Source organism: Canis aureus, chromosome 6, assembly GCF_053574225.1.
Source record: "Canis aureus isolate CA01 chromosome 6, VMU_Caureus_v.1.0, whole genome shotgun sequence".
NCBI lineage: Eukaryota > Metazoa > Chordata > Mammalia > Carnivora > Canidae > Canis > Canis aureus.
In genome coordinates this window covers 10487946-10509973 of record NC_135616.1, presented here as the reverse complement: position 1 = coordinate 10509973, position 22028 = coordinate 10487946, and the positions used below count along the sequence as shown (strand labels likewise).

The 22028-nt window shown below is 39.2% G+C and overlaps 1 protein-coding gene and 1 long non-coding RNA gene across 9 annotated transcripts in view; one reads left to right on the top strand and one right to left on the bottom strand.

Moving 5' to 3' along the window:
- The window catches only part of DLGAP1 (DLG associated protein 1), an 875942-nt gene that overhangs the window by 386233 nt on the left and 467681 nt on the right, over window positions 1-22028 (bottom strand). The gene's annotated exons all lie outside the window — the stretch shown is intronic.
- Window positions 1569-2534, top strand: LOC144315489 (uncharacterized). Its single transcript, XR_013381189.1, has 2 exons — window positions 1569-1875; window positions 2419-2534. It is a non-coding gene; the product is annotated as an uncharacterized LOC144315489 (long non-coding RNA).

Below are 22028 nucleotides of genomic sequence, written 5' to 3'. Positions count from 1 at the left end.
TTGGAGACATGTATGGGGTGATGTGGCAAAGGTTAAATTAACAGGAGCAGAGAACCAGGGATGATGACCCCTGACCAAGAAGTTCTAAACTGCATGTTAAAAGCCAATGAAGGTGGATGGAGGGAGAGACTCATTTACATGGGCATTTGAAGTCAGTCAGCTCTGACTGATGAGCTACACGTCTCAGCTCTTATTAAAAACTAGTTTGCAGGGAAGTCATGGAGGGAGCACATGGAAGGCTTATAAGCTCTGAATGGAGGCTGAAACATGAGTATGCCCCGCAGAGGCCAGCTTCTAAAATGTGGAGGAAGTGAAGTGAATGTTCTAGACTTCATTACTGTACATGTGCTTCCAAGTTAGTATTATGCACTTTTTTTTTTTTTTTGCCATCTCTGCTTGTAGAATATGATAACAATTTGTATATCTGGAATTTAACCTCCCAACACTTACACCTCTCTAGCTGCAGTGCTAAATCAGGAATAATCAAAATAAGTATATCTCCAAATCCATGCATTAGCATTTATGACCTTTACTCCTAGGAGGTCCCCTCAGACACTTAGAGCCAGTTTATCATTGTTTTCCATGCAATTCTAGAAAAGGATAGGCAGGTATTACAGTAGTGAAGGGTGGGTGCATTTGAACCAGTCTGCATTCATTCTAATCTGACTCTGACATTTATTAGCTGAGTCACCATGCACAAGGTATTTATATCCTGTGCCTCAGTTTCCTGAACTACACAATGGAAATAATAATAGACAATAACAGGATTGTCATGAGAATGAAGACATAGGACAGAGATTGGCTACTATAAAGTGTAGTTATCTACACTTCAGAGTGAAGTAGAAGCAGGGAGTAAGATGGTGGTCCTAAGACAGATGTGCTGAGAGCCGAGTCAGCTGAGGTCTAGGCAGCAATGTGGGCATCAAACAAAACACACACCTAAATAGCTCAATACATAGGGGCTATTGGCCTCAGAACTAGAAAAGATGAAAAAGTGTCCCCTCTTCTTGGATCTTTCAGTATGACCAGGGACCTGGACTTTTAGTAGATGGAGGTAGAATGTTAGATATGAGGAAAAAATGAAGCTGAGCATGGAGAAAGTGGTGAGGGGATTGGAGAAAGCCTCTGAGGAGAGCTTGGGCTGAGACCTAAAATAGTGTGAGGGAGCGACTGAAAATCTGGAGAAGAACATTCTAGGTGGAGGGAACAGTGGGTGTCAGGCAGGGGAGCCTTACTGTGCCTGGTGGGTGTTCAGACATTGGAATGAAAGTTCCATGAGGCAGGCCTGTTTATTTTGTTCACTGCTCTATCCCAGGTACCTCAGAGAATGTTATGTACACAGTGTTTGATGAATTAATGTTCTGTAATGAATAAATTAACATAAGGAATTCAGTGTAGCTGGCATATCAGAAGCAAAGAGAAGTGTGGTGGAAGAGAAGGCCAACAAAAAAGTTCAGACCATGCATGGCCCTGTGGGCCAGGGTGGGGGTGGGGTGGGGGGGGAGGAGGTGGTGGTGGGGGTGGTGGCGCAGAACTTTGGCATTGTTCTCAGAACAATGGGGGGCTGCTGGGGGCTAGGAGCAGGTGAATGGCATGATCTGACTCCAGGGCTAGGTCATTAACACTTGGGTTGTGCCTTGTTCTCTTTGAGAGGTGGAGGGAGAAGCAGACTCCCCACTGAGCAGGGAGCCTAATGCAGGGCTCAATCCCAGACCTTGGGATCATGACCTGAGCTGAATGCAGACGTTCAACCACTAAGCCGGTGCTCCTGATCACTCAATTTAGGGGAAGGATACTCAAGCAATTCCACAGAGAAGTCCACATGGCCAGTAACTGAGGCCTTCTGCTAAGAGCCAGAATGAACTTGCCAATCATGTGAGTGAACTGTCTCAGCATCGAAGCCCGTAGTCCCTGTGAGGTTAACAGATGACTTAATGTGCCAATACCTTGAGAGCAACCTTGCCAGAGACTGAGCCAGAACATCCAAGTAAACCACTCCTGGAATTCATGGCCCACAGAAACTACACGGATACTAAATAGTTATCGTTATTTTAAGTTGATAACTTTTGGGGTAAATTGTTATACAACAATAGATTAAATGGACCCAATTTTAGCCGGTACCTTGAACTCTTTCACTCAGAACTGCCTTACTAAGAGTTGCGAAGGAGTAAAGGTACATCTGGCTTGGGACAGATTGATTGCTTCTTGTCATCTCCTCCTTTCTACCCATTGATAAAGATGCTAAAAGCAATCACTTTATTTAAAAAAAAATGTGATTCAGGTAAAATCAAGTCCTATAAAATTGGTCTCTGTAAATCAAATGTTGAGCACTGTAATCAACTTTAGCATCTTTAAGCAGATAAAATAATCCTAAAATTGCACAGTTGGTTTCATGAAAGCTTCTTTTTCTTCTTCCAGACTTCTGAGAAGCCATCACCGTGCTTTGAAACCTCTTCTGTTTGTTCTCTTTATAGAGCTTTTTAAGGCAGATATATAGAACATCATAAACAGATGAGCTTAAATGAGTGAAATAATTTTGTATTTCCTGACTTTTAATGAGGACTTTAAAATTTTCCACAGAGAGAGATGAGAGAGAGAGACAGAGAGATTGAGAATGGTCCATGAAAGATCCTTTTAGTCTATTAAGGAACTTGGCAGGAATAAGTGAATACCTTAGTCCATCACAATGGAGAAAGCCACAGGCTATGAAGTGGGAATAGCATTTTCTTTTCTTGTTGGAAATGATGTCTACTCGCTTGCCATAATACTTAAAATGTACAGTAAAGACCAAACTATGATTAAATTCTAGTAAATCAGAACACGAGGATGTAAATGGAACTTATAACCTGGGGCAAAAGCTTTTAGCTTGGACTGAATTTAGAATCTGCAAGTGATTTCTGCTTGGCCAATGATTTGCACTTGTCAGACATGGAACATGGTGTAGGACACCAGGCTTAAAATGCAATGAGGCTAGTAAGACAAGGAGATGGACATGCCCCAGCTTCTGGAGTAAGCTTAGGTTCCAGGGACGTGTTACTTCTTCCATGGGGCCACTTAGCCTAAACAGAGATGCTGGCTGAGAGTCCTGGGGATAGGAGCCAAGCTGAGCAGAGGTGGAAGGAGTCTTATCAATTGGTTGATAAACAGATTGAGAGAAAAGATTGGTTCCTAGAATCTGGAGACAATTCTAGAAAGGGTGAAAGGGGAAAGTTATAAGATCAGAAACCTGGAAGACTCTTGGGATTCAGAGAGAGAAATGCCTTCTTTACCCAAGAGAAGGGTCATCAGAGGTCACCCATCCAACGAATAGCAACATAAGCCAGGCCCTGTGCCCAGGGATTTGCACGCATGTTCCTGTTGGATTTCAACAGCAATGTTCGCAGTGCTGTCTTTCCAATTTATGGAGGAGGAAACTGAGCCTAAAAGAGCAGTTAAGTCATTTGCCCAAGGACTCTAAACTAGGAGTGCATATGTTCAAAGGCAGGCATCTGACTGAACTCTCCATCTCTGTTAGATGCCCTCCCCCAGATGTAGAAGCTACAGAAGATAATGAGTATTGTGGGACCTGAAGACAGAAATGATGATCTGGGAAAATCCTACTCAATCTTGGAATTCTCATATTCAGGCTTAAATTCTCGGAGAATGAGAAATGAACAAATGTATTAGATCTGGACCTGTGACAACCAAACCTACCTTAGGGAAGGAAGGGCTGCGGTGTTTGCAGGTCATGTCCATCCTGAACACGAGGAAAGAGTGCAAGCACCCCATGATGGCAAGCCAGGAGGGTCTGTAGCCAGAGTCAAGACCAGAAACGTTTAACTGTTTGGGCCCTTTTTTTTCTCCTGGAGGGCAGAAATTCATTTTATACAGTACCTAAGATGCAGTAGATCATTAATGTCTCTTGAACTGATTTGTTCTCAAAATTCTAAGGAAGATCATTGTTATGTCCAGAATATGAAGACATTTTTTTCTACACCTAACATACCCTCCAGGGATTGGATAAGGGAGAGGTGCTGTTTGGGTAAAATTTGGGAGATGTGGCACCTAGTAGAAGTTTAGCCCTTAGGTGAGAATGACTGGAGATTGGTAACATTCTTGGGCTTTTTCTACCTAAGGCCTCTCTCGATGCTACTATTTAAAAAAAAAAAAAAAAAAAAAAAAAAAAAAGAAGGAAAGAAAAAAAAGTGGTTTCATTTTCAGCTCTCTTCATCATTCACTCTCGAGGAAAATTAGTTACCATTTTCCTTCTTTCTCTCAGTTTTCTATGTCACATCTCTTTTCTGGTTGTTTAGTTCTCTGGGATCAATCTGCTGTATTAATTTCACCAGGTCCTATCATCTCCCATTTCTGGATCTGCTCTCCTCTTTCATTCTCCAAGGATCATGAAGGTTAAGCTGACAAATACAAATTTTAGAAGGAGGGAAGAAAAAAAAAAAGGAAAAACAAACAACTTGGATGTTGAGAGTTTTGGCTTCACAGATGGTCAGGCTTTGCTGACTTAATGATGCAACGCTATTTTGATTTTTGGCTTCATCACAGAACTTAATTCATGTTAAGGTTTTAAAGGTGATCAACAACAAAGATAGAGGATTATCTCCTGAGAAAGAAATTCTTTTTCCCCCTGGCATGAAGAAAAGAATATTGCTGCCAAGAAAAGGTCTGGGCCTAACATAGGATTGCTTCTTTTGTGAATTTGCAAATCAGTAGAACTGCTCAGCCATTGGAAAGGGGAGATAACTCCAGCTGCAGCCCATACCTAAGAAAAACTGGCATCAAAAATAAATCCAAATTCAAATAACAACCAACATCCCAATTTTCTTCTAAGTGATTCTATTTAATAACAGAGCAATTAAAGTGATATCATATAATCTTAAATTTCTATGTGTGGTTCATATCTCCTCAGTATCACAGTGCTTGGATTTAGGGCTCTTATGGAGCAAACCGTGTTCCTCCCAAATTCACATGTTTGAAGTCCTAACCCCTGGTACATCAGAAGGGGACTATATTTGGAAATCATCTTTACAGGGGTAATTAAAGTAGAATGAGGTTATGAAGGTGAACCCTCATTCAATATAACTGGTGTCCTTATAAGAAGAGGAGTCTAGGGCACAGACACACACAAGTGGTCACATGGAAACAAGGAGAAGATGACCCTCTACAAGCCCAGGAGAGCAGCCTCCAAAGAAACCAAGCCTGCTAGCATTCTGATCTTGGACTTTTTGCCTCCAGAATTGTGAGAGAATTTTTGTTAAATACCCAGTGTGTGGTACTTTGTTTTGGCAGTTCCAGCCAACTAATGGTCTTTCATGGGTATCTCATCACTTCTCTCTGTCTCTGTCACACAATGATTGGAGAGGATGGAAGAAATACGTCTTTACATTTCTTCCTGCTCAGTACCCTCCCAAATTGAAAATGTGAAAAAAAAAATTTTGGCAACTCCAAAAAAACAGCTGGAGTGCCCCCTTCCCTAAGAGCATTTCTAATGCTGATGCACAGCCGCCTTAGCCAACTTTCTGTTCATGGTGTGAGTTGGGACCAGGATTGCATAGATTGGCAGATGCCCCTTCCAGGGAGCATGGACATCCCCAGTTTAAGAATTATTGCCTGTAATAAACTCGGCTACTGAAGAAAGTGTTTGCCCCTCAGAAGGGCACGGAGACATCAAGAAGTTAAGAATCAGTTTTTCATTGAGAGGGTCCCTGCTTATACCTCAGGCCTCTGAGTTGGACAGAAAGACCTACTGAGCCTTCTGCCCAGTTGAGGTGGGATAGGAAACCTGTCATGGTACCCCTGGAGAATGTGGCTCATGTTCTAATAACCAAGCTTGGGTGGCCTTTTGTTAACTTTGTCTTCATTTCAAGAACATTTTGAATTCCTTACATCTAGGGTAAGAATCTCATTCTTAGCTATTTCCCTAGCCATTGAAAGGCAGGCTGTGGGTGGAGTGAGTGTGGGTCTGAATCCCACATGGAAGTAACCTCTCTGTTTTTAGTTTGCCTGTCTCTAAAATGAGAACAACAGGGATGCCTGGGTGGCTCACTGTTGAGCATCTGCCTTCAGCTCAAGGCATTATCCCAGGGACCTGGGATCAAGTCCCACATTGGGCTTCCCTATGGAGAGCCTGCTTCTCCCTCTGCCTATGTCTCTGCCTCTCACTCTGTCTCATGAATAAATAAATAAAATCTTTTCTTAAAAAACGAGAATAACAATATTTATACCATCAGATTGATATGATTAAATGAATTAATACACATCACTTCCTTAGAACAGTGCCTGGCATGTGAGTTCACTAACATTAAATCCAATAGAACATCTCTAATTATACTTAATAGTGTGCTTTAAGAAGATAATAGGATTCACCAGCCAAAGTATAAGCTATCTTACAGAAACAAGCTTGAAGCAACAAATATATACCACTCTTTGATCTCGTCATGTCTGAATGCGAATATGTAATATTTTAAGAATTGTTTTGTTTGGAGCAGGATATAAGTCTTGGAAGTATCACTGAGCACTGGGGTTGGTCCTAACATTTACATAGAAATAAAAAAGTTAAAGGGAACGTCAAGGTAAATTTCCTAAGGAAAAAACCATTTCCAAGCGTTCTTAACTATACTTGCTCTGGATTTTTTATACAAAAGAAAGACCATAGAATCTTATGGAATTTCAAGAGTTAATATGTTCTCTGAAGGAATGGTTTCAAATAATGAGGTTTCCTTCAAATATAATGAACATATTAACATATAGTTCCAAGAATAGATGATGAAGGTAATTTTAGGCTACATATTTAGAAGCTCAGTAGATTATAATTATTAGATAAGCTGAGACTGAGGACACTACTATCAGAAACTTCGTCTTCTAGGAAATGGGGTCTCAAATCTTGAATCTTAAGAATGCTGGATAATGGTTTTGACTTTGGTAGAAAGCTGTAACATGTATACTTGATAACAACCTTTGTTTGGTTAGGGATTTCACAGCTTAGATTACTTTATTCCCTTGTTTTTCCTTGAATATTTTGGTTGCACAAATAACCTTAAAAGAGTAAAAAGTAATGAGCTTCTCTTATGAAAACCTCTTTATACTCCATTGCTGTTTCAGATGTCAGGGCAGCTGTGGATTTTCTCTGACCAGTGGATGGCCCAGTCTAATAAGTGTGGTGGAAAAAGATGAATCAAGAAAACTCTGGCTTGGCTTATTTGTTCACCACACTTCATACTAGTTATTAAACCAGGTATTAGTCTAGGGCCTTAATTAATGTGTCGATTGTATGGTTTCTACAAGCAACAAAGATCAATGAAAAGGAAATTAACATCTTACATATAAAGCCAAATATTAAGAGATTAAGTCCTTTTCTAAGCCAAATTAGAATAGATCTGATCCATTTTATATGTGCTTTATTGCTTGGTCAAATTATTTACATTACTATATCTGTAAAGAGTTTTTTTTCTGGGAATTTACCAGATCTAAAACAAGCAAACAGACAACAAATCTTGAGTATTTCCTCTGTTGAAGAAAACTATCAAGCTTAGAATTATTTGGTCTGTAACTGATGAAAATCTCTTTGTAAAAATCCTATCATTTTCTTTGTGGATTGAAGTTATTCATAATGAAAGGTTCTGATTTGTTGCTAATAAAGGATGCCAGCAATGAGCTGAGTCACTGCTAAAATTAACACCAAATTTTGATTGAAAAAACCGAATCACATTTGTCTCATTTTATTTAAACCCTGACATGCTTTTGGACTTACTGCTTTAATTTGAAGATATATTTATAAGATTTTGCACTAACTTCTTGATTGTGTTAGAAAGCAGTCTTATGTCATGAATGGAATAAAGCTCCTTGTTTTGTTCTTTGGATGGATCTTCAACAATAAAGAAGGCAGACTGGAGGGTAGGAGAGATGCTTGTAAATGGGGCCTCCAACCTTTGCTCCTTGCTCCAGTCCTTAAACCTACCATTCTACCATTCTTTGTCCCTTGCCAATCACTGCATTCTAGTCTACACACTTTGGGTTATGTATAGACTAGTTCCTCCTCCCCACTCCCATCCTGCTGTTAGTTTCCCAGGATTCTTTCTTTGCACCATGCCTGTAGCTGTGTATGTTGCCAACAGCCTGGCTACTCAAGCACTGCAGATTAGTGGAGCTTGTTAGTCTGGTGTTTTTCATAGAGGAAAAGCCAAATATGAGTGTCTAACATTGGTGAAAGTATAGAAGGAAAAATAACATATTGAGTAAGGAACAGTTAAAAACGTTTCTGAGGAAAGATTGTTTTTGAAGAAAAGCTTAAGAAAAGAAGCACCAATAGTCCTAGGGCCCTGCATCTTTAGGCCTGGTACCATTCAGCATTGCTTTCTAGTTCTGTGCCACTTCTCTGTCTACCTGGTTGCAAACTCTACTTCCCAGCTTCCCTTACAATTGGCTAGAGTTAGGTTGAATCAGAGGAAAATTGAAGGTCAGGAGCAAGTAAGAAGCCAGGGTATTTCTCCCCTTTCTGTCTCAAGTGACCTCATTAGTTGAGGAACCCAGCTGTGGCTTGGGGTTCTGGTTACACACCTTTCCTCTGTTTCCTTCTCCCACCCCTCTGCTTCCTATTGCTACTGTGTTTCAACTCTTGCCACTATCTTTGTAACCAATTCCCTCTATTAAATTACCTCCATTGAATCATGTGGCAGGTGTTTGGCTTTCTTCACAGGACTGTGGCTGTCATTTTTCCATTGCATTACTGTAGAGGATTTCATTGGTCAGAATGTGTTTTCTTGTATTTTATTAGGTAATACATTTTTTTTCTCTTTAAACATAGGACAGCATGATCTCCTGAGTTATGGGTATGTGTGGTTGACCCAATCTAACATTTAATTGCTTGCATTTAATATCACATAGATAAAACATTTGGCATAAATACTACTTTATTCTTTGCTCTGAAAAGGAAATCTGTTATTTTCTACCTTTCTATGAGATCATTTAGAAGATGGGTGAGGTGTTAGTAATAATTACACTAAATAGTAAGTGTAAATCACATTATGGAAAAATGTATCTTACTGAAGACCACCTGTCTGCATATTTTATAGTCCACATGATATTTTGTTTCTGTCAGGAAAACAAATTCATTTATTTAAATCTTAAAACAGATGGTATATGCTAGGAAAAACATTAGAATAATGCAACTTTATAACAATATCTGAGATCTAAAGCCACAGTGAGAAGTGAATTCCACATTACTCTGATTTTTCATGCCACTAATTAAATATTTCCATGTTCAGGAACAAGCTGATTGGGGCTCTTTGCTTGTTAGGTTTACCACTTCATACACAATTGCTTGAGCATCTCTAAAAACCTTATAGGACTAGTTAATAAACCCTACAGACAAACTCTCTGAAAACAAGTCAGAAACCAATATTTCATCAGTTATGGAAAGTCATGTCACCATCATTGTTGGTCCCAAATTAAGGGATAAGTTCACACAGATGGACTTTATCTTGGAATGATCTATCTTCTTCCACCTAGTTAATTCCTCTAGTCCTTTAAATCTGCAGTCAGTTAGTACCTCCTCATGGAGTCAAATCCCCTCACAGTCCTCAGTAACACACATCACACTATACTTGTTGGCTGAATTTATTAGAAGCTTCTCTTTCCTACTACACAGGAAGCTCAGCGAGGGCAGGGTCTGTTTCTAATGTTGCTTATGTCTATTGTCTTGGTGACTAGCACATAGTAATCCTTAACGCAAACCAACTGAATGAATGAATGAACAAAGAGTAGGCACAGAACTTCTCAAGCTCTGTGAGAAGCTCTACTTCAAGCTCTACTTCTCAGGAAGTAGGGGTGGCACTGTAACTGGCCCCAACTTCTACTTTGCAGATTCAGGTGACTCTTCTGGATACTGCTTTCATTTGTGATAGCCTGAGGCAAATTCACTTGGAAAAAATTATTTTATCCCTACCTGCCCTAAAAAGGGACTAGTTATTCACGGTGTTTTCTAGTTGTAGTATTAAAACGGAAAGGATTTTGATAGGCCAATATTAAAAAAAAAATAGATATCAATGTAAATGAAGTACATGGGATGACAGCTGTCCATGTCTGAGGAATGGAAAGATTGGTGAGGATTCCATGATGCAAGAAAAAGCAAGAAAAATGTTCTTTAAACAGTATCATATGAAGGCAAATAATTACTCAAGAAGTTGCCTTATTTGCCCTTCATTTAAAAAAATCAAGGGTTTTCAGGTCAGCAGACCCTGGACAGCAATGGAAGACAGCTCACTGAGTTGCTACATGTGTGCCCAATGCTATCAGACCAATGCAATTTATCTAGAGCTTACTCAAGCATTAATGTTCCAGTCAGAACACAATGAGTGAATTAAAATGTGATTGACAGTAGTTTTGTAGTGGTTTTGCATTTTTTGGTGTTAAAAGCATCAAATTACACACGTGCAGATACATATGAAAATATTTCTAAGTAGAGGAAATCACTATAATACAGTGGAAATGGACATTTAATACACTTATGACATTTTATGATTTTTAAATGGTTGGTTTTTAAATGTTAAAATGTGTCTCTTGATGAATATACTAGAAAATTTTTGGAGAGTGGTTGTCAAAATATCTTGAAATTGGTACATGGGTCCTTCATTTAAAAGCTTTCTTTTGTTTATTGTTTAGTCCAACACTCCAAATTTCAGATGCCTCCACTAAAACCTTTTGTAATTTCAAAAATCTCTGGTTTATAAAGAAGAAAATTATTAATGGAGGGTGAGTTTTCTTGAAGATTTAGGTTATTATAATTGAGATCTTTTATAGGAAATGTAGGTTAGTAGAAAAACAAAGGGAAATTGCTATACTACAGTGAGACAGTTACCAATGATATATTACATTTTTGTTAATGATTAGTTGGTTTTTAAGATGGCTTCCAGTGCCATGTGTGGAGGCTTTGACTGAAGTCAATGAACACTGACTCAGAGCATACTTTTATGAGAATTAGATTATCTTTGAGAAGAATTTTTTCCCTACTTTTTATTTTTACTTTTTTTCCTGCTTTTATTTTTTAATGCCGGGTGGAAAAATATCAAGGAACTTTCCTTTTTTTTTTTTTTTTTTTTTGGAACTTTCCTTTAAACTCTTTGATTTTTTTGTATCATGATGTATCAAATAATGGTGCTTTGGCATCATGACCAAGTCTACACCTTTGGAGCAGGTTTTCATTTTGGCGGCAAAGGCTGTTTTCAGTTAATTCCACACAACTATTTAGTTCCCCTTGTTACTTGTTGACCAGGTGCCTGAAAGGAGATAACCTGGTGGCCTATGACCACTTCAAGGGACTGATTTTTTCCCCTGAGTGAACTGGTTGACCTTGGCTTCAAGCATGCAGCCTGGCCCCCACTAGCCTTGTGTTTCAACTGAGTTGAGGGATATGTGAGAGTGTGCTGAGAATAGAAACAAAACCACTGCAAACATTCACAAAGAGGAGAATAAATTAATATTGATCATTTAAGTAAACATAGACTCATTTATCAAACTTCACTGAGATTATCTTTCATAAGGAAAGATGGATATCAGGTGAATAATTACACCCTTAAGTATATGAAAGATTTTGGAGGATACTGATCAATTTGTCTCAATTGCCACAGAATCCTAAGCAATGGGAAAAAAAATTAAAGGCAGGAAAGAGTTTATAGTAAGTAAATAAGTACTTGGAATCTCTTTAAACCATTCAGGACAGATTGCTACATGTTGCTTTCTTGATGTCAGGGCACTGGCCTATTTAACCATGAAAGGATTCATCTACATACAGTTTAGTCCCTATGTTCAGCAATTAGAAGAATGAAGGTCCTCACCTCCAAGTCTTAATTGTAAACCAAATATACAGCATAGAAAATAAGCTAAGTCTTTTAAAATAAATTGTTTTAAGAAATTGCTTGGGTGGCTCAGTCAGACTCTTGATTTTGGCTCAGGTCATGATCTCAGGGTTGTGAGATTGAACCCCATGTGGGGCCCTGAGTAGGGCTCACCACTGAGTCTGGTTGAGATTCTTTTCCCCTCCCTTTTCTTCCCTCCCACTCTGTTCTTCCCTCACCCCTGCCTCTGTACATGTGTGCTCTCTCTCTTAAAATCTTTTAAAAAAATTTGCATTATCTCAGATTTTTAAAATAACTATCGTTAGTGTTCTATTCTGTATTTGCTAAATGGAAACATTTTAACCATTGAAATATTGATGCTTAAATGATATTTCAGTCAGTATAAAACACATAGTGAGCTTTCATGTCATTGTTAATACTGTGACTTATAGTAAGAAATATATATTTAGTCTTTGTTCCTGGTAGAGCTCTTAAAGCCCTTGGAATTTCTAAAATGTGGAGAGTTATAAAGGTGTCTTTTATTATGTTAATGAGGTGGCTTTTGGAAAGTACCTAATGATAGAGGCTGCTTAACAGGAGGACCAACCATGTGGTTGGAGGGTTGGAATGTTCAGTCCTACCCTCTGACTTCTAAAGAGGGGAGAGGGGTTAGAGATTGAGTTGAATAACCAATGGTCAATGATTTAATCAATTGTGCCTAAGTAATGAAGCCTCCACAAAACCCAAAAGGACAGGATTTGGAGAACTTTCATGTTAGTGAACACATGGCTCTTTAGGGAGGATAGAGTGCTGGGATAGGGCATGGAAGCTCTGCACTCTCTCCCCATACCTTGCCCTATGTATCATTTTATCTGCCTATTGATTGGGATCTTTTAACATCCTTTGTAGTAAAAGAGTAGTGAGTAAACTGGTTTCCTGAGTATTATGAGCCACTCTAGCAAGTTAATCAAACTCAAGAAGAGGGTTGTGGGAACCTCTGATTTATAGCAAATCAGTCAGAAGTACAGGAAACTGGGAATTGATATCTGAAGCAGGGGAGGAAGGAGAACAGTCTTGTAGGACTGAGCCCTGTTACTTTTGGGGTCTGACGGTATCTTCACATTAATAGTGTCAGAATTGAACAAACTCAATAGACACTCAACTGATGGGGAACCTCCATTCCCCCCACCCCACCATATTGAAATTCTCTCTCTTTAGAACCCTATAGTCCTCTCTTGGGAATTCTCATAAATTAGGCTCTAGTCAGATGGAAAGAGAATGGCCAAGGGAACTCAATGGTTTGGATGAAGTTATTTCACATAAGGCTTTTGGCCTGAAACTTTTTATCTCTGCCATTGTACTGAAGAAGGAAAATTAGTTTTAACATTATTATTAGAAGATGCTTATCTCCTGTCTTTAATATTATTTAAGTATTGATATTTTGGATTTTTTTCAATTTATAAAAGCTATAGGCAACTGTTTATCATTTGCAAATACATAAGTATTTTAAGGAAGAAAGTGGCCCAATGTAGAAAAGATAAAGACTTACAGAATTAAAAAATCAAATATATTTTAGGATAAAGCTAACTTCATAAAAAGATGTTATCTTAATAACATTTCTCATTTTACATAAATTAGAACCATGTTTATATAATACCACTCAAGGGTTGAAAATAAAAGGCCCTGTAGGGCACTGTCTCCATTCAGAAGTCTCTGATTCTAAACTGTCAAATTCAGCTTTTGATGTTAAGTGGTGTGAACATATTCTATCTTAGCTGACACATCTGAAGATGGTAATAGGATGAGTGAAGGATCAAACAGTGAATGTACTTCAATAAAAGTTAATATTTTTCCTAAGTACAATAAACTATTTCACATTACAAAGTTCCAGTCACACTTAAGTCCAATAACTTTTTCTGCTTTAAAAATAGTTATCTCTAGTTCCACAGCATCATGTTCAAATAAATAGAAAGTCTCAATTGTCTATAAGACATGTAAAGGAGTTTTTTGAGATAATAATACATATGCATTTAGGATCTTTTCAAAGAGTCCACAAATGGCTGAAAGGATGAGGTACTTCTGCCCAAAGTAGAGTCACAAGGTACTAGATATACTTCCTTCTAGAAACAACAAAAAACATTGTACAAAATATATGAAACAGATTTCAGAGCATTGGCCATCAGAAGAGGGAGGACAATGATCCCTGAGAGACAGGAAAGAAATGAGGTGAGCTTGCCAGTTGCTCCCATTTATTCCAGAGAGATTTCCAGGGTCTGGTGCAGGGAGAGGAATCCAGGTGAAGCCCAGATGACTCCAAGTTTAGGAGAGAGAGTCAAGGGAGACTAAGACAGATGGAGTTCTCAGGACAGAATACCAAAGAGGTGAGAGCTACACAGAGAATCCCAGAGATCTGCATAGGGTCTGACCAGCAAATGCATGTGAAGAAACTACCCAAGGCTGGGGGAAGAACATCAAAAAAGGCTAGCAAACAGTGGATGGTCCTCATTCAGTTCTGGAAGTAGTGCCTATTCACACCAGTCAACCGGAAAATTCAGAATTCATGGCACATTTGGTAGAGTCAGGAAGGTCTTGCTTCAGTAATGGGGAGACTAGTCTTACATTAAGCACCACTCTGGACTTGCCTAACAGATCATATGAGTAAGACCCCCAAAGATCACGCTGTTTCAAAGTCCTTTAACTGTTTCAGAGAACAGAGCTCAGGAATACTTATAGGAATACAAAAAACAAACAAACAAACAAAAAAATCCGCTACACAATAAGATAAAATTCACAAGTTCTGGTAATCAAAAAGTTAATGACACAGAAGATATAAAAGATACCCAAATTGAATTTTTGGAGACAAAACTGTGTGTTAGATGAAAAATACACTGGAGATGGGATTAATCTCAGATCAGATGTAGCAGAAGAAAAGACTGGTGAATTTGAAGATCTAGAAACAGAAACGATCCAAAATGAAACACAGAGAAGAAAGAATCCCTCAAAAACAATCTTTGGCAATTTGGGACTATAGGCAGATGAATACATGTGTAACTGGAACCTTTGAAGGGGTTATTGAAGAAATTATGGCTGAAATTTAATGAAAACCATAATACAAAGTTCCATGAACATATTATATATGTTCATGGAACATAAAATATTATAAAATATTATAAGCATGAGAAATAGAACTACACCAAGGCACATGATAATCAAATTGTATAAAGCCAATAATAAAGAGAAAATCTTAAAAGCAGCCAAAGAAAGCAGGCATTACACACAGAAGATAAATGACGGCAGATTTCTCATGAAAGCAATGTAACTGAGATCTATCTTTAAGTACTGAAAGAAAAAAAGAACCTATTAGCCTAGAAATCTACCCACAGAAAACACCTTTCAAAAGTGGAGGTAAAATACAGATGTTTAACTCTAAAGGAAGTCCTCTAATATTTTTTACTCCTTTCTTTTCCAGCAAGTAAAATGGTTAGAGCCCTACCATATAGACAGCATAATGCCCCCCAAAGATGTCCGTGCACTAATCCCCAGAATCTATGAATATGTTATTGTCAGTTCAGACTGCTCTAAGAAAAATACCATAGATTGGGGACTTAACTATTTATTTCTTACAGCTCTTGAAAATGGGAAGTCTGAGATCAGGATGATTGGGTTCTGGGGAGAGCTCTCTTTCAAGTTGTAGACTGTTGACTAATCACTGTATTCTCATGCAGCAGAGAAGATTTAGAGAGCTGTGTGGTATCTCCTTTATAAGGACACTAATCCTATCTTCCCAAAGTACCATCACATTGGGGGTTAGAATTTCAGCATATGAATTTTGGGGGGATACAAATATTCAGTCCATAGCAGTTATCTTACATGATGAAAGGGACTTTGTAGGAGGGATGAAGATAAAAATATTGAGATTAGGAGATTATCCAGTGGGTCCAGTGTAATTAGAAGCATCCTTGTAAGTGAGAGGAAAACAGTTGCAGTCAGAGATTGGTTTGAAGATGGAGGAAGGGGCATGAGCCAGGTCATGCATGTGACCTCTAGAAGCTGAAAAAAAAAAACAAGAGAAAGGACTTTCCCCTAGAGCCTCAGCCCAAGCTAACACATTGACTTGAGCACAGTGAGACCCATTTTGGACTTCTGACCCTCAGAAATGTAGGATCACAATTTGGGCTGTTTTAAGCCACTAAATATGTGGTAATCCATTATAACAGCAAGTAAATTAATACATTTATATTCAGGAGATGACATTTGTGTTGTAACTGACTAACCAGGTAGATTTTACACGAGTCAGATATTTCCAAAACCTTTACCTATTCACTTATAAGTATACTTGATAATTCTTTTCTATTTTGTTAACCTTCAAAATGTATTCAATGTGTTTTGCTTCAAAATTCTCTTTAATACTGGTTACTTGAAAATTTGAAATCTGACTATTAAAAGCTTTTTGCCATTGTAAGCAAAGCAGTAAAATTCATAGTTCTAATGAAAGGAATTTCCTTCTTACTTAATCACTCATCTTCATATTAAATCATGTGGAACCCAGTATTAGAACATTAAAGTCTGTATTTGATGGGAGTACATTCTCTGGTGAGGTCATTGTTATATTCTTGCCCCTTTCACATTTTTTTTTTTTAAATAATAAGGAAGATGTGGTTATATGGGAAGAGTAGGTGGAGGAAGTAGGAGAGTGGGGGAGCAGTCTGGTTTTGCAGCTGGGATTTCAATGTTATTTTTAAGAGAATGCCATTTAGGGGAGGCAAAAAGACCCTACAGAATAAAAAAGAAGTCCCCTCATAGCCAAGACAAGTACTTAGGATTGGCCAGAAAACCAAATGAAGATCAAAAAAAGGCAATTAAGAGAGTTTACGATTTTAGAAACGGAAGGTCTGGGGCAGTTTAATCTTCTTGAGGAAAGATGCCTTTGTGGCAGGTTTTGTGGAATTTAAGAATACGGAGTTATAAATGGGATTTTTAGCACTATTTCCCTCACCTGTGCTGCTCCAAGCATTGAGAGGAATTTTCTGAGTGACAGCTTCTCAGGAGGTAATGTGAAGCCTTTTTTAAAAGTTCCCATTGAGCAGCCTCCTCCTGTTTGCTTTAGTCATTGGTACCAGATCCTTCCTAGACAAGCTCTGTGTTTAGCCATTTGGTGCATTTCTGAAATGATATCAGACGGGAGACTTCAACATCTTATTCTTATACCTTGACCTTTTCCTTTCAAGCATGAAACCAAAAAAGCAAGGGATGACATTTGGTCCTTTTTCTTCCCTCGCCCACGGAAAGTTCAGTATAACCTACTGAAGACTTCTTTCAGACACAGAAATTTCAGCACCAAATTATATCCTCACTCAATGAACTCAATTCTTGTTAGTTTTGAATTTGTAGCCAGTCTTTTACAAGCTAATTTGGATCTTTATAATTTCCTTAGTTTTTTTTCCCCCAAACGGCAGAAACCCTTTTCACTCATTATTTTAAGACACAATTTAACATAAGAATCTTGAAAGACCTGCATGTGGTGTTTTCCTTAGGCCCTTAGACCAACCTGAAACTTCTATACTCTTTCATCTAGTTTTTTTTTCAGATCTATTAGACTTTTTTTTGCCTTGTACCAGAATTATCTGACAGAAACATAGTATGAGTCACAAGTGTAATTAAAATGGTTTTAGTGGCCACATAAAAAAAATGTGAAATTAATTTGAATGTTTTATTTAACCCCATATATCAAAAAGTACTTTGACATGTAATCAATACAAAATAATTACTGGGCTATCATCTGTCCTTTTTATACTGAGGTTTGGAATCCAGTGTGTCTTAAATCCACAGAATGTTTCAATTCAGACAAACCTCATTCCAAGTGCTCCATAGCCACCCATGGCAGGTGGTTAACACCCTGGAAAGCATGGTCTAATCTCTCTTAACTGTCCTCAGGGAAACTCTTCCCCTGAGTATTAATTTACCTCCAGTATCTTCAGCTTTCCGTTGGATTTTTCCCCCTTCTGTCTTTAAATTGTACAGACTTCCCCTGAAAGCTCTTCGCTTGAGTTGTAACAGCTTTAAGTTCTATTTCCCAATTTCCTATCCCTGAGAAACCCTTCAAATAAAAACTAGGACCTCTTTATTGCACTACACACTGCTGATAACTCTCTCCTTTCCCGCCCAGGGTTGCTTTTACAGCTGTCTGCTTGTTCCCCCTCCTTGCTTCTCCTTTGTGGATTCATCCTGTTAGGGAGGTCAAGGACAGGCAGTGGTTCTCCGACTTCAGAGTCTGGAGGATTTATTGAAACACAAACTCGTGGGCCTCACTTCCAGAGTTTCTGATTCCAGAGATCAGAGGTGAAGCCAGAGGATTTGCATTTCTAATCAATTCTCAGGTGCTGCTGGTCTGCGGACCCCACTTTGAGAACTGCTGCTCTAAGTTTCAGTCCTTGACACTCTACCCTTCCTCCCTGGGGGTATCTGCTCAACAGCCATGCCCCCTCTTTTGGCTGGCAGAGCCAATGTTTGTTTGGTTCAGGGTCAGCTGGCTCTTAGACATGTCTGGGCTGACCTTGTATCAGCCAGAGTCTAACCTGGCTGATGGTGAATGCACTTTCTCTAGCTAGTGCTGGTTTCTGGAAGATCAGACCTGGGAGGTGGAGGATAGAGGAGTTTTTAGGGGCTTTTCATACTCTGTAAAAAGGATACAAGACAGGCTTGCCCTTCCTGTTTCTGGACACTGTTGACTAGGTACTTCCCTCAGCACTATGGTCATTATCCTGAGCCCCTGAAGGGAATGGCCAAAGAGACCAAGCCACGTACTGATCATGGTCACAGGAATGAAAGATAGAAGGGAGGCAGGTTATTGAGGATTTCACGGAAGTCGTCTTGAGGCCTCCCTCCTGAGGTATGAGCACTAACAAGTATACATATCATTTAGGCTACTTTTAACTGAGTTTTCTGTCACTTACTGTAAAGAACCCTTGACATTCCCTCTTAGAGGTTTCATTTCTTCTCTCTCTAGTTGCTATATTTGGTTGATGCTATGCTTAAGTCACCTTTTGACCCCACTTCTTTATTTACTGAATTCTCTCTCTCCTCCATGTCTTTTTGCTGTCACAGATGAGAGCAAGCCAGTCTCTAATTTTTAAGGTTTAGGTCAGGAACACAACGGAAGGATCTTAGCTTGTGTGGCCTTGCCCATTTCTCTTTCTACATGTGGATCATGCCACACCATGAGCAGCATGCACACAGACACACATGGATGGTGTCCAAGCTCCGCTGTAACTCCTCACTCCCTGCAAGCCACACCCCTTGGCCTTCCTTCATCTGAGGAGTACACACATCAGTGCCTGGTCAGCCTCAGCCTCAGAAGGGCAGGCAGTAGAAAGACAGGGGTTTAAAGATTTTATTCATGAGAGACACAGAGAGAGAAAAAAAGCCAGGCAGGCAAGCATTGAAAGTAGGCTCAAGGCCACTTGATGGGGAATTCCAGCATCATGCTACTGTGAGGGGGCATGGTAAGAGGGCCACAGTGGGCCTTCTAAAGCAGGGCCCCTGGGGTTGGGACCCCAGCTGCTCAGGTCTTAGAACTGGATGAGGCATGCTAATGTGGTTGAGTGGATCCTCAGACTGAGTCAGGATCAGGCTTCCTCAGGCTTCCATGGCTATAGAGTAACCGCCATGTTTGATACTTTGATCCTTCTTTGGAACAAGATAATGTCCTAGCATATTGCTTTTTGAAAACAACTGAGAATTTCTGAGATTTTATTTTTTATTGTATTATATGCAAGTGGGCATTTGAACCTAAGTGGTAAGATTCTTCCTTTAGTACCATTTCTAGTACCTTATTCTTTCTTCTTCCTTGGATTCATTTGTTGAAATTTCCCAGATAGCTTTTCAGAAAGAACTTCATTTGGTAAACTTGGTTCAAAGCACTCTTTGTCTTCCCGTGTTAAATTTAAGTATGAATTGGGATCCCTGGGTGGCGCAGCAGTTTGGCGCCTGCCTTTGGCCCAGGGCGCGATCCTGGAGACCTGGGATCGAATCCCACGTCGGGCTCCCGGTGCATGGAGCCTGCTTCTCCCTCTGCCTGTGTCTCTGCCTCTCTCTCTCTCTCTCTGTGTGTGACTATCATAAATAAATAAAAATTTAAAAAAAAATTAAAAAACAATTTAAGTATGAATTAGATACAAGCTAGTATTCAAGTTTCCTCAGCACTTTGGCAAATGGATCCCATGTTTGCTACACAAAGAATAGTGAAGTGTCTGGTTTACCCAGCCCACGCTCCTTTGTATGTAATCTGTGTTCATCCTCCCCCTTAACCTGGAAACTTTCATTGATTCATGTGTTTATTTATCTCTGAATGTTCTGGAGACATGCTGTGTCCTTCAGGGAAATTTTCTTTTAATTTTCTCAGTGTTTTCTCTCCTTCAGTTTTTGCTCCTCTAAAACTCCTATCACACAGATGTTTGAGGTTTGGCTCTAGTCTCTGTTCCCACATCTTGACTCTTCCCATTCTTTCCATCCTTATGTGTGTTTACATGATCTTTTAGAGAATCCTTCAGAACATTCATTCTTTTAGCTGTATTCATTCTGCTATTCAGTCTAGACTGAGAGTGTGTTTGTTTCTGATCATATGGTTAACTCCTGGGAATTAAAAAAAAGTATCTTCTTATTTTATTAAGTATTTAATATTTGAGGATAAGAATTACATATTTTTATATATTAAATTATCTTAGTTTTTTCTATTAACAGTGTTTTCAGGCAGCCTGGGTGGCTCAGTGGTTTAGCACTGCCTTTGGCTTAGGGTGTGATCCTGGAGACCCGGAATTGAGTCCCACATTAGGCTGCCTGCATGGAGCCTGCTTCTCCCTCTGCCTGTGTCTCTGCCTCTCTCTTTCTCTCTCTGTGTGTCTCTCATGAATAAATAAATAAAATCTTAAAAAAAACAACAATGTTTTCTTGGGGTTAGGTTTTCAGTTGGTTGAATTTGATGTTTCTCTTTGAAGGTGTTGATTTTCGTTCAAAGTTTGGCAGTTCTTGGTTGTCTGTTCACACTTATGTTGAAAGATTGGATTGAAGACTGAATTTTGTCAGCTCAAATCAGAAACCCTATTAAATTTTCTATTAACATGGGTTCTGATCTCTGCAGTCTGCCATTCACAGTTGCATGGAAGGCAGGATGAGTGAAGTTGCCCTTGCTTTGGGGGTGGAGAAGAAGGAAAATTTCCTTACCTGCAGCATAGCCCTGGGAGCCTCTCTTGTTGAAGTCTCCACTCCCATACTTAGGGCCCTACCCTGGGTACCAGTACCCTTGTCCCTCCCCTACCCAACCCTCCAAGACATGTTCTCATCTGCTTCTCTTGAAGACAAACCAGCAGAGGATCTCTCACTTTGTTGGGAGAATAGTTCTTGGGCCATTTATTAGCCTGGAGGAAAGGCTGCACAGGGGCATGTGCACATGAGGATGAGGTGCCTTACATTACCTTGCTTTTCTGAAGGCCATTTCTGAATTACTGATGCACTTGACCCTGAGCTTTTGATTGCATTTGGGCTGCTGGGCTTCTCTAATGACATTTTACTTATTTATTTAATTTTTACTTTACTGGGGAAGGTGCATTCTCTTTGTATCTTGGGCTGTGGTTTTTTGGCTTGTTTTAAACATTGAGATATAACTGGCGTAGAACATGGTCTAAGTTTAAGATGTGCGACATGTGAATTTGATACGCTTATATATTGCAGCATGAATACCGCTGGAGCTCAAGCCTCTATCAGATCACATGATTGCCATTTCTTTTCTGTGCTGAGAACATTTAAGATCTACTGTGTCAGCAATTTTGAAATATATAGTGTGGTATTGACTCTAATCCTTATACTGTGCCTTAGATCTCCAGAACTTACTCATCTTCTAGTTGCAAGTTTGTACCCTTAAACATCTCCCCAGTTTGGGCTATGGTTTTATCCTCAATGTGATTTCATCTGCTTTTATAAGTTCTCTGCTAATAGTTCTTCTTCCTATTTTTTCAGTGTGGTTATGGATTGAGTCTTTTCCATTGCCAGTACCTTAATGAATGGCCTCAGTTCCCACCGAAGCTTTAGGTATATCCTTCTACATGAGTGTTAGCCCCACTCCAGCTCACCCTTACATTTGTGTTGTTTAATACAATAGCCTCCAGCCACATGTGGTCACTAGAACATGGTTTTAAAGACTTTGTTCAA